Below are 12,874 nucleotides of genomic sequence, written 5' to 3'. Positions count from 1 at the left end.
GTGAGAGACATGCAGCTCTTCCTTTCATTTGAACAGGTAGAGGCTATTGTAGGGTTATTAATTGGCCTAGTTTCAATATTGTTAAGTTTCAGTGAATAGGGTTGCATGAGGAGAGGGAGAAAGACAGGAAACGCTGGTTGGAGCTGTCAGAGCACACACATTTATCAATTAAGTTCACCTTCTTATATGGATGTAGTTCATGGCATCACAATATAATTACAATAGGAACATCAAAGATCACTAATCACAGATCACCATATCATATATAACAATAATGAAAAACTTGAAATATTGAAATAATTACCAAAATGTGATACAGAGACATGAAATGAGCACATGGTGCTGGAGAAATGGCCCTGATAGACTTTTGATGCAGGGGTGCCACAATTCTTCAATTTGTAAAAACACGATGTCTGTGAAGCACAAAAAAGCAAAGTGCAATAAAAGGAGGCATGCCTCTCTCTCTCTCTCTGTGTGTGCGTGCGGGTGTGTGTGTGTGTGTGTGTGTCCTATTGGTTCTCTTCCTCTGGATAACCCTGACTAATACAAGTGGAGGCAGGAGGTGGAGCCCTAGGCATGGACATGGGAGCCCTAGGTGTCAGGCATCAGACTCTCCCTCAACACATGCATTGATGAGCATGCACAACACAACTGCCACATTGGTCATGGCAGCCACAAAGCATCCCCCAGAAAGCAGAACAGCAGTGGAGGAAAATGGCAGGAGCTCTAAAATTATGAAGAGGTCTAATTTAGGGAATTAATGTGAAACAGTTCTGGGTACTCTAAAATTTCTTAGAAATTATGTGAAGGTGAAGTAATGCAGTCGTTTCCATAGAATGAGAAGATAAGCCAGAAAAATAATGCTTTGAAAATTTTTTGAAAAAGTTTTCCTCCACATAGTCTGGACTGAAATGTATGGATAACACTTCATATTCACTTCAGAGGAACATCAATAATCAGTGATTTAATATTTACTCTCAAAAACAAGAACAATTTTAGATAAGAAGTTTAGGCTCCGTATCATTTAATGATAACTGAACAGCCTTTACCCTGTTTTTTCCCCTTTTACACATCAAACATTTCAACAAATGTGTTATCCTGAACATACAAACGGCAAGGTTAGAAATATAGATTTAGTTTGTTCCAGAGCAAGCAAATGAGTTCCTAGGCAATGGAGGACTTCTTCTCATTAATGGAGAAGTGAATAAAAGAGTGAAGTGAAATATGAGAGATAGCATTTGGTAAGGACACAAACTTCTTTTCCCATATGACATTTTTATTTTAAGGATATACTGGTTTGGAATAGCCAAGGCTGGCACTCCGGGATCACTGATTGATAAGAGTCTGTGCCATACTAATTACATAATTTGAGTATCATATATAAGTATAGCTAATACGTGGAATACATAAAATTTTATAAAGATAATAAAGTTATAAATAGTGATGATCAAAGGCTGTTAAAAATAATGAATTGAATAAATATGAAGAAATGGACAGTTACTAATAAGAACAAAATAAAGTAGCAGAAGTCAATAAAATTTCAAGGAAAATTGGTAAACTGAATAAAGAGCAAATGATAATAAAGAATGAAAGGAATTCATAGGCTCTGTTAGGAAGGCATCAGTAATGTTTGCCAATTAAAAACTGAAAAACTTTTTAATGTATTTACTCTATTTAATGTATTTACTCTATTTAATGTATTTACTCTCAAAAAATAAATTATTTTTTAATGTATTTACTTTCAGAGGTCATCTTAGACTTGTGTATTTTGTATTGGTTGTATCTGCTGAGATAACCTACAGTAGAGCAAACTCTAGATGTACATGAACTTCTTAAAGCGCTCAGTCAAGTAGATCTGCCAATATGCCTCCTATTGGCTTTACATTTTAAATTGTTTAGGCAGTTCACAGTTTTGATATGCCTAAGAGTGTAATTACCAATATACATATTCTGAGTAAAAGCACTACAACTGTTAACTTTCACTGGCTTCTTCTTTTTCTCATTGTGTGGAAGTCTTTCCATCTTTCCCAGCTTTCAACTAGAAATGAGTACCCTTTTTTCTTTGAGTCTCCATATTCCTACTTCAATCACAATTTATATGGACATGTCTTGGGTAAATTTAATTACATGATGGGCTCTATCAACAGTCTACACACAATGGGGATAGAAAAATATATTATTCATTTTTGTTTCGCAAGATTCTAACACAGGAGTCAGGACATAATACTCATTATGAATGAATGTTTATTGAACTAAAACTAAAAGGGTTACATTGCTCTTCATATGGCAGAAGAGATGCAGCAGAGCCTCCCCTCCTGGTTATTCATCAATATCCATTCTTCTTTTCTTTCATGGCAATAGGCTTTAAGAGAACCCTGAAATGTTGCTAGGAGTATATTTTCCACCATTCCTGATGGCTGGATTTGGTCACATGGAGTGCTCCGTACAATTTCTGTCTCATTCACTTACAAGGGAACTGCTGCAGCACTTGACATTCTCTCTCATCCTCATCATGCCAGCTGGAAACTGACCTGCCTTTCACTTATCCTCAACCTAAGTAAATGATACTCTAGGTAATGGCAGAGCAACAAAAAGCCAGGAAACTGAGACTCTGATGCTCACTGGAACAGAGCTGTGGACACTCCCCAACCCCAACCTGGAATCTTCCTTCACATTCTCGGGATGAAAGAGAGAAATAAATGTCTTTGTTCTCTTAGCCAGTGTGTTTTGTGTCACTTTGTTACAATACATTCATATTTATTCTAATGACTAATATACGTATTCTGAGTAAAAGTGCCAAGCACAAAATACCTAAATATATTAATAAGATATGTTTCAAGATATTTTTAAATTAATACCTGAGCTGGAAAATTATAAGAACACATGAGTAAACTGAGGACTAAAGCCAGCAGTTTCATTAGGGATATGTGCAGATCCCTAGTAGCCTAGCCCTTTGATTCTTAGGAACCACATTTATGACATAGGAGACAGGACATAAAAGGCAAGAATTCAGATGATAAAAAGCCAATACCCTATTAAAGAGTGAAGTAAAGAAAAATAAAAATTGTTCCAAAAAAGAAAGACATTTTTCCCTTCTTTTCTAGTCTAGGTTCCAGATTTATGAAATAAAACCAGATGTCCCCTCCCAAATGTTTAACTACAGATGTATATTTTATTGAGATTCTCATATGGGTAACATCTAATAAAGCTCAAACTGAAAGGTAATTTAATCAATTAATTTAAGGTTGATAATATATGCTCATGTACCTGGAAAAATAAATACACATTCTGTTTGATGGAATCCACATTGAATGAAACCTTCAAAAAATTCCTGCAGATAAACTGCCAACGACTCTGAGCTCAAAGAATCAGAACATACATAAGAAGAATCAGAGCAACAAATATCACATATATTATATCAGCTATAGAATATAAAATATTGATACATATTACATTTTAAAATTAGAACAACTGAAATTAGACAATGAATGGATTGGGTAAACAGCAAGTTAGAGACATCTGAAGAATAAACTAAAACAGAATTGATGAGAATATTCATGATGCAGACAAGATCAATGAGGAGATGGAATATGTGAAAAAGAGGGTAAGACACATAAAGGATTGTGGAAAATGTGCAAATTACATTTAAATGAATTCCGGGGGAAATGGAAACATTAGGAAGGAGTGATATTTAAAAAATAGAAAAATGTTTCAGAATTTTTGAAAGACACTAATCTTCAGATTTGAAAATCACTATCAAACATAGTGAGTAAAAATAAAGCTGCATCCAGATTGATCAAACTGAAACTGCAGTGCTCCAAACACAAAGTAAAACAAAAAATAAAAACTATATTTATCTATTTAGAAATGATATAGCTAATGCCTTTACATCAACAGTGTAAGCCAGAAGGTAGTAAGCCAGCGTAGTAAGACACAATGATTGTCAACTTAGAATGCTTTAGTCTGCTGCATTAACATTCAATAATAAGTATGAAATAAAGATATATTCAGATAAAGAGTAGGTTATTATCCACAGATGTAAAGAGTAACTTTGGGAAGAATAAAGACTTCATATACAAGAAAAAATGGTGAACTCTAAGAATAGTAGGTCATGTGAAACCATTATATAGATATATAATGATATATAGTTATAATGATTACATGAGGTAATTATAATATTGCCTAATTTGTGTTTTTAAAAAGATGGTTCTAATGTACTTGACAATAATAATAACATAATAAAGAGAGGGCAACTGAATTTAAACCTTCAAAGATAATTTTCTGACTATGGCAAAAGATGAAAATATGGAAAAAGTTTAGTTCTTGTTTTGTTAAATATGTGCATTAAAATTCACAGAGTATCTATAACATATAGCAACAGTGTAAAACTTGTATCGAATGTTTTGGAAAATGGATTGACAAAAAATCAGTCTGAAAGAAAGCAAGACATTTTAAAACAGGAAACACTGGGGCAATGAAAATACAAAATCAAATGCTATACACAAATCCAAATATTAAAGTAATGTAATCAATTTTAAAAACAAAATATCAGAAACACCCTCCCAAGGCGCCGAGATGGCCGAATAGGAACAGCTCTGGTCTACAGCTCCCAGTGTAATTGATGCAGAAGATGGGTGATTTCTGCATTTCCAACTGAGGTACCTGGTTCATCTCATTGGGACTGGTTGGACAGTGGGTGCAGCCCATGGAGAGGGTGAGCCGAAGCAGGGTAGGGCATTCACCTCACCTGGGAAGTGCAAGGGGTCAGGGGATTTCCCTTTCCTAGCCAAGGGAAGCCGTGACAGAAGGTACCTGGAAAATCGGGACACTCCCACCCCAATACTGTGCTTATCCAATTGTCTTAGCAAATGGCACACCAGGAGATTATATCCTGTGCCTGGCTCAGCAGGTCCCACACCCACAGAGCCTTGCTCACTGCTAGCACAGCAGTCCAAGATCAAACTGCAAGGCAGCAGCCAGGCTGGGGGAGGGGCATCTGCCATTGTTGAGGCTTGAGTAGGTAAACAAAGCCACCAGGAAGCTTGAGCTGGGTGGAGCCCACTGCAGCTCAACAAGGCCTGCTTGCCTCTGTAGACTCCACCTCTGGGGGCAGGGCATAGCTAGGCAAAAGGCAGCAGAAACTTCTGCAGACTTAAATGTCCCTGTCTTTCAGCTCTGAAAAGAGCAATGGTTCTCCCAGTACGGAGTTTGAGCTCTGAGAACAGACAGACTGCCTCCTCAAGTGGGTCCCTGACCCCCACGTAGCCTAACTGGGAGACATCTCAGAGGGGCTGGGTGCCCCTCTGAGACGAAGCTACCAGAGGAAGGATCAGGCAGCAATATTTGCTGTTCTGCAGGCTCCACCATGATACCCAAGAAAACAGGGTCTGGAATGGACCTCCAGCAAACACCAACAGACCTGCAGCTGAGGGCCCTGACTATTAGAAGGAAAACTAACCAACAGAAAGGAATAGCATCAACATCAACAAAAAGGACATCCACACCAAAACACCATCTGTAGGTCACCATCATCAAAGACCAAAGGTAGATAAAACCACAAAGATGGGGAGAAACCAGAGCAGAAAAGCTAAAAATTCTAAAAACCAGAGCACCTCTTCTCCTCCAAAGGATTGCAGCTCGTTGCTAGCAATGGAACAAAGCTGGATGGAGAATGACTTTGACGAGTTGACAGAAGTAGGCTTCAGAAGGTCAGTAATAACAAACTTCTCCGAGCTAAAGGAGGATGTTCCAACCCACCACAAGGAAGCTGAAAACCTTGAAAAAAGATTAGATGAATGGCTAACTAGAATAAACAGCATAGAGAAGACCTTAAATGACGTGATGGAACTGAAAACCATGCCATGAGAACTACCTGATGCATGCACAAGCTTCAGTAGCCAATTTGATCAAGTGGAAGAAAGGGTATCTGTGATTGAAGATTAAATGAATGAAAAGAAGTGAGAAAGGAAGTTTAGAGAAAAAAGAGTAAAAAGAAATAAACAAAGTCTCCGAGAAATATGGGACTATGTGAAAAGACCAAATATACGTTTGATTGGTGTACCTGAAAGTGACAGGGAGACTGGAACCAAGTTGGAAAACACTCTTCAGGATATTATCCAGGAGAACTTCCCCAACCTAGCATGGCAGGCCAAAATTCAAATTCAAGCAATACAGAGAACGCCACAAAGGCGCTCCTCGAAAAGAGCAACTCCAAGACACATAATTGTCAGATTCACCAAGGTTGAAATGAAGGAAAAAATGTTAAGGACAGCCAGAGAGAAAGGTCGGGTTACCCACAAAGGGAAGCCTATCAGACTAACAGTGGATCTCTCAGCAGAAACTCTGCAAGCCAGAAGAGAGTGGGAGCCAATATTCAACATTCTTAAGAAAAGAATTTTCAACTCAGAATTTCATATCCAGCCAAACTAAGCTTCATAAGGGAAGGAGAAATAAAATCCTTTACAAACAAGCAAATGCTGAGAGATTTTGCCACCACCAGGCCCGCCTTACAAGAGCTCCTGAAGGAAGCACTAAACATGGAAAGGAACAACAGGTACCAGCCACTGCAAAAACATGCCAAAATGTAAAGACCATCGATACTAGGAAGAAACTACATCAACTAATGAGCAAAATAACCAGCTAACATCATAATGATAGGGCCAAATTCACACATAACAATATTAACCTTAAATGTAAATGGGCTAAATGCCCCAATTAAAATACAGAGACTTTCAAATGGGAAAAAGAGTCAAGACTCATCAGTGTGCTGCATTCAGAAGACCCATCTCACGTGCAGAGACACACATAGGCTCAAAATAAACGGATGGAGGAAGATCTACCAAGTAAGTGGAAAACAAAACAATAAAAAAGCAGGGGTTGCAATCCTAGTCTCTGATAAAACAGACTTTAAACCAACAAAGATCAAAAGAGACAAAGAAGGCCATTACATAATGGTAAAGGGATCAATTCAACAAGTAGAGCTAACTATCCTAAATATATAAGCACCTAATACAGGAGCACACAGATTCATAAAGCAAGTCTTTAGAAACCTACAAAGAGACTTAGACTCCCACACAATAATAATAGGAGACTTTAACACCCCACTATCAACATTAGACAGATCAACGAGACAGAAGGTTAGCAAGGATATCCAGGAATTTAACTCAGCTCTGAACCATGCGTACCTAATAGACATCTACAGAACTCTCCATGCTAAATCAACAGAATATACATTCTTCTCAGCACCACATTGCACTTATTCCAAAATTGACCACATAGTTGGAAGTAAAGCACTCCTCAGCAAATATAAAAGAACAGTAATCACAACAAACTGTCTCTCAGACCACAGTGCAATCAAATTAGAGCACAGGATTAAGAAACTCACTCAAAACTGCACAACTACATGGAAACTGAATAACCTGCTCCTGAATGACTACTGGGTAAATAATGAAATGAAGGCAGAAATAAAGATGTTCTTTGAAACCAATGAGAACAAAGACACAACATACCAGAATCTCTGGGACACATTTAAAGCCATGCGTAGAGGGAAATTTATAGCACTAAATGCCCACAAGAGAAAGCAGGAAAGATCTAAAATTGACCCCCTAACATCACAATTAAAAGAACTAGAGAAGCAAGAGCAAACAAATTCAAAAGCTAGCGGAAGGCAAGAAATAACTAAGATCAGAGCAGAACTGAAGGAGATAGAGACACAAAAAACATTTCAAAAAATCAATGAATCCAGGAGCTGGTTTTTTGAAAAGATCAACAAAATTGATAGACCGCTAGCAAGAATAATACAGAAGAAAAGAGAGAAGAATCAAACAGATGCAATAAAAAATGATAAAAGGGATATCACCACCGATCCCACAGAAATACAAACTACCATCAGAGAATACTATAAACATCGCTACATAAATAAACTAGAAAATCTAGAAGAAATGGATAAATTGCTGGACACATACACCCTCCCAAGACTAAGCCAGGAAGAAGTTGAATCCCTAAATAGACCAGTAACAGGCTCTGAAATTGAGGCAATAATTAATAGCTTATCCACCAAAAATGTCCAGGACCAGATGGATTCACAGCTGAATTCTACCAGAGATACAAAGAGGAGCTGGTACCACTTCTGCTGAAACTATTCCAATCAATAAAAAATGAAGGAATCCTCTCTAACTCATTTTATGAGGCCAGCATCATCCTGATACCAAAGCCTGGCAGAGACACAACAAAAAAAGAGAATTTTAGACCAATATCCCGGATGAACATCAATGTGAAAATCCTCAATAAAATACTGGCAAACCAAATCCAGGAGCACATCCAAAAGCTTATCCACCATGATCAAGTTGACTTCATCCCTGGGATGCAAGGCTGGTTCAACATACGCAAATAAATAAACGTAATCCGTCACATAAACAGAACCACAGACAAAAACCACATGATTATTTTCAATAGATGCAGGAAAGACCTTCGACAAATTTCAACAGCACTTCATGCTAAAATTTCTCAATAAACTAGGTATTGATGGGACATATCTCAAAATAATAAGAGCTATTTATGACATACCCACAGCCAATATCATACTGAATGGGCAAAAACTGGAAGCATTCCCTTTGAAAACTGGCACAAGACAGGGATGCCCTCTTTCATGACTCCTATTCAACATAGTGTTGGAAGTTCTGGCCAGGGCAATCAGGCAGGAGAAGGAAATAAAGGGTTATTCAATTAGGAAAAGAGGAAGTCAAATTGTCCCTGTTTGCGGATGACATGACTGTATATTTAGAAAACCCCATTGTCTCAGCCCAAAATCTCCTTAAGCTGATAAGCAACTTCAGCAAAGTCTCAGGATACAAAATCAATGTGCAAAAATCACAAGCATTCCTATACACCAATAACAGACAAACAGAGAGCCAAATCATGAGTGAACTCCAATTCACAATTGCTTCAAAGAGAATAAAATACCTAGGAATCCAACTTACAAGGAATGTGGAGGACCTTCTCAAGGAGAACTCAAACCACTACTAACCGAAATAAAACAGGATACAAACAAGTGGAAGAATATTCCATGCTCATGGGTAGGAAGAATGAATATCGTGAAAATGGCCATACTGCCCAAGGTAATTTATAGATTCAATGCCATCCCCATCAAGCTACCAATGACTTTCTTCACACAATTGGAAAAAAAACTACTTTAAAGTTCATATGGAACCAAAAAAGAGCCCGCATTGCCAAGACAATCCTAATCCAAAAGAACAAAGCTGGAGGAATCACACTACCTGACTTCAAACTATACTACAAGGCTACAGTAACCATAATAGAATGGTACTGGTACCAAAACAGAGATGTAGACCAATGGAACAGAACAAAGCCCTCAGAAGTAATACCACACATCTACAACCATCTGATCTTTGACAAACCTGACAAAAACAAGAAATGGGGAAAGGATTCCCTATTTAATAAATGGTGCTGGGAAAACTGGTTAGCCAAATGTAGAAAGCTGAAACTGGATCCCTTCCTTACACCTTATACAAAAATTAATTCAAGATGGATTAAAGACTTAAATGTTAGGCCTAAAACCATAAAAACTCTAGAAGAAAACCTAGGCAATACCATTCAGGACATAGGCATGGGCAAAGACTTCATGACTAAAACACCAAAAGCAATTGCAACAAAAGCCAAAATAAACAAATGGGATCTAATTAAACTAACGAGCTTCTGCACAGCAAAAGAAACTACCATCAGGATGAACAGGTAACCTACAGAATGGGAGAAAATTTTTGCAATCTACCCATCTGACAAAGGGCTGATATCTATAATCTACAAAGAGCTTAAACAAATTTACAAGAAAAAATCAAACAACCCCATCAAAAAGTAAGCGAAGGATATGAACAGACACTTCTCAAAAGAAGACATTCATGCAGCCAAGAGACACATGAAAAAATGCTCCGCGTCACTAGTCATCAGAGAAATGCAAATCAAAACCACGATAAGATACCATCTCACACCAGTTAGAATGGCAATCATTAAAAAGTCAGGAAACAACAGGTGCTGGAGAGGATGTGGAGAAATGGGAACACTTTTACACTGCTGGTGGGACTGTAAACCAGTTCAATCATTGTGGAAGATAGTGTGGTGATTCCTCAAGGATCTAGAACTAGAAATACCATTTGACCCAGCGATCTCATTACTATGTATATACCCAAATGATTATAAATCATGCTACTGTAAAGACACATGCATACATATGTTTATTGTGGCACTATTCACAATAGCAAAGACTTGGAACCAACCCAAATGTCCATCAGTGATAGACTGGATTAAGAAAATGTGGCACATATACACCATGGAATACTATGCAGCCATAAAAAATGATGAGTTCATGTCCTTTGTAGGGACATGGATGAAGCTGGAAACCATCTTTCTGAGCAAACTATCGCAAGGACCGAAAACCAAACACTGCATGTTCTCACTCATAGGTGGGAATTGAACAATGAGAACACTTGGACACAGGCCAGGGAACATCACACACCGGGGCCTGTCGTGGGGTGGGGGAGGGGGAAGGGATAGCATTAGGAGAAATACCTAATGTAAATGACGAGTTCCTGGGTGCAGCACACCAACATGGGACATGTATACATGTGTAACAAACCTGCACATTATGCACATTTACCCTAGAACTTAAAGTATAATTAGAAAAAGAGGGAAAAAAAACTAAATTATCTACCTAAAAAGGCAAAAATTATATGATTTAGAAAATATTGTATATATCTCTTGCTTACAAGAGACACATGGCACATACATAATAAAAAATATTAAAAACAAAATGACGGAAGAAGATGTACAAGGCTAATATTAATCAGCAATATCCAGTAGCTATATTGATATCAGCCAAAATACACTTTGGGGAAAATTAAATTTTAGGACAATATTATTAAATATGACTAGATATTTCCTAAAAAATAACATATGAAAAATCAGCCCACATGTGAAAAGAAGTTAGAAATTAGAGAAACTAAATTAAAACCGCAGTGCAATAAGTACTTAACAAACCCACCTTTTCACATCAATCCAGAAAAACAATACCAATTATTCGTGAGGATGCAGAGTAGTAGAGTTCTGGTGGGAAAACAGCTTGATACCACTACTTTGCAAAACAACTGGGAATTATCTAATAAAGTAGAAAGTTAACATATCCCATACCTCATCAATTCTATTCATTTTATTCTAGAGAAATCCACACACATTTTCAATACAAGACATGTAAAGACCATAGCCTGTGTTCATAATAGCAACAACTTTTAAGCACTCAAATACCCAAATGTCCATTGAGAGGAGAATAGATAAATACACTAAGATGTTTCCATACTATGGAATACCTTGCAGCAGTGAAAATAAATAAAAAGAAAATAATAGGCATCACCTTGGCTGGCACAGACATGTAAAAATTATTCTAATAGAAATTTGTGAAGAAATACTATATTATTCCACATGTATGATAAGAAATTAAAAAGAGAATAATGTATTTGTGAAAGTGTGACAAAATTTTGAATAAAGGAAAGTTATAATAAACAGAAAATTTATATTGGTTACAGAAGGAGAGGAGAGAAGAGAAGAATGAAAATGAAGATTGACAAATGGTAAATATTGTAAATTGAGATATAGTATTTATAATGTTCACTTTCTCATGTCAGGTGTTAGTTTTCTTATTCTTTAGATCATACGTATATTTATATGCTCTTTCGTGTATTCAATATAATACATAATATTTTACAAATAATTAATATATACATAAATAAAGAATGAATAATTAAATAATTAAAAGAATAAACTCAGAGTGTTGATGGGAGAACGTGTTTTGATTTCTGTCCTCAAGACAGCTAACACTATTTCTCCAGTATGAGATCCAGGAACAGAATTTGACTTCAAAGTCCTTTTTCAATGGGTGCTTTCCTGGACTTGATAGCCAGGATGTCTCTCCAATACAAATTTCTGCTCTTAATAAGATATCAATACATTTTTCTCCAACAGAATTTTGGGGGGTGCCACCTTTCTTAGAACCTAATTATTCTCTTCATACTGACTATTGTGTTCCCTGTCTTGAAAAGTTAAGCTGAAATCTTACAGATGAAAAACAACATTAACAGCAACAAAGCAAACCTGAAATTATAACTTTGAATATCTATAACAGAAAGACACATTAAGAATATACAGAAACGTAAAACCTTCTTGGAAAACACTGCTTTTGACAATTCAAGTGAGGAATTATCTTGCAAAATAAAATTTTAAAGTGACATTTTAAAGTTCTTCTTCTCATATAACTTTGCTTCTCTTTTACAGCTGGTTAATTGTAGCTTTGGTGGACAGTTTGGCATTTAGAATTGAAGGTAGGTTAGTTCATGAAATCAATTACATCCACAGCTGTGTTTTTAATGTACAATTTTACTCTGGTAAGTGTGTTATAGAAAGCATGTGGGCCTCCGTGTCTATTATACATAGTTACTGCTAAGAATGCAGGGACTCAATGAGATGTTTTCTCTTTTAAACACTTTGGAAAGATACATAATGCAGCACTAATTTCCTTTGTTTTCACCACAATTTTCAAACTTAACTATGTTGATATAAAATAAGCTACTAAACTGACACATTATGAGTTTAATTTTGTATTAACTGAGTGTTTAAAACATGGTTACATTGAAAAAATTGACAATTTTGAAGATTTTTAGATAAAACGGTTTGTCAGGAATGCTTATATACATTTATTTTTCTGTGTATAATACTGAGAACTAACCTTATTCTTTTGCTTCTGTTACATACTCAATAAAGATTTATTAGATTACCTTAAAATGACAAAAATAAAATTATGTACTACTTATCT

At 36.5% G+C, this 12,874-nt stretch overlaps 1 long non-coding RNA gene across 1 annotated transcript; it reads left to right on the top strand.

The window, feature by feature from the left end:
* The first annotated feature begins 5,090 nt into the window (after positions 1 to 5,090).
* LOC129058064 (uncharacterized) lies at positions 5,091 to 12,427 on the top strand. Its single transcript, XR_008522890.2, has 3 exons — positions 5,091 to 6,842; positions 11,592 to 11,636; positions 12,337 to 12,427. It is a non-coding gene; the product is annotated as an uncharacterized LOC129058064 (long non-coding RNA).
* Positions 12,428 to 12,874: the final 447 nt, after the last annotated feature.

Source organism: Pongo abelii, chromosome 11 (assembly GCF_028885655.2).
Source record: "Pongo abelii isolate AG06213 chromosome 11, NHGRI_mPonAbe1-v2.0_pri, whole genome shotgun sequence".
NCBI classification, from domain to species: domain Eukaryota; kingdom Metazoa; phylum Chordata; class Mammalia; order Primates; family Hominidae; genus Pongo; species Pongo abelii.
The sequence above is the reverse complement of the archived record's forward strand: the minus strand, read 5'-3'. Positions and strand labels throughout refer to the sequence as shown.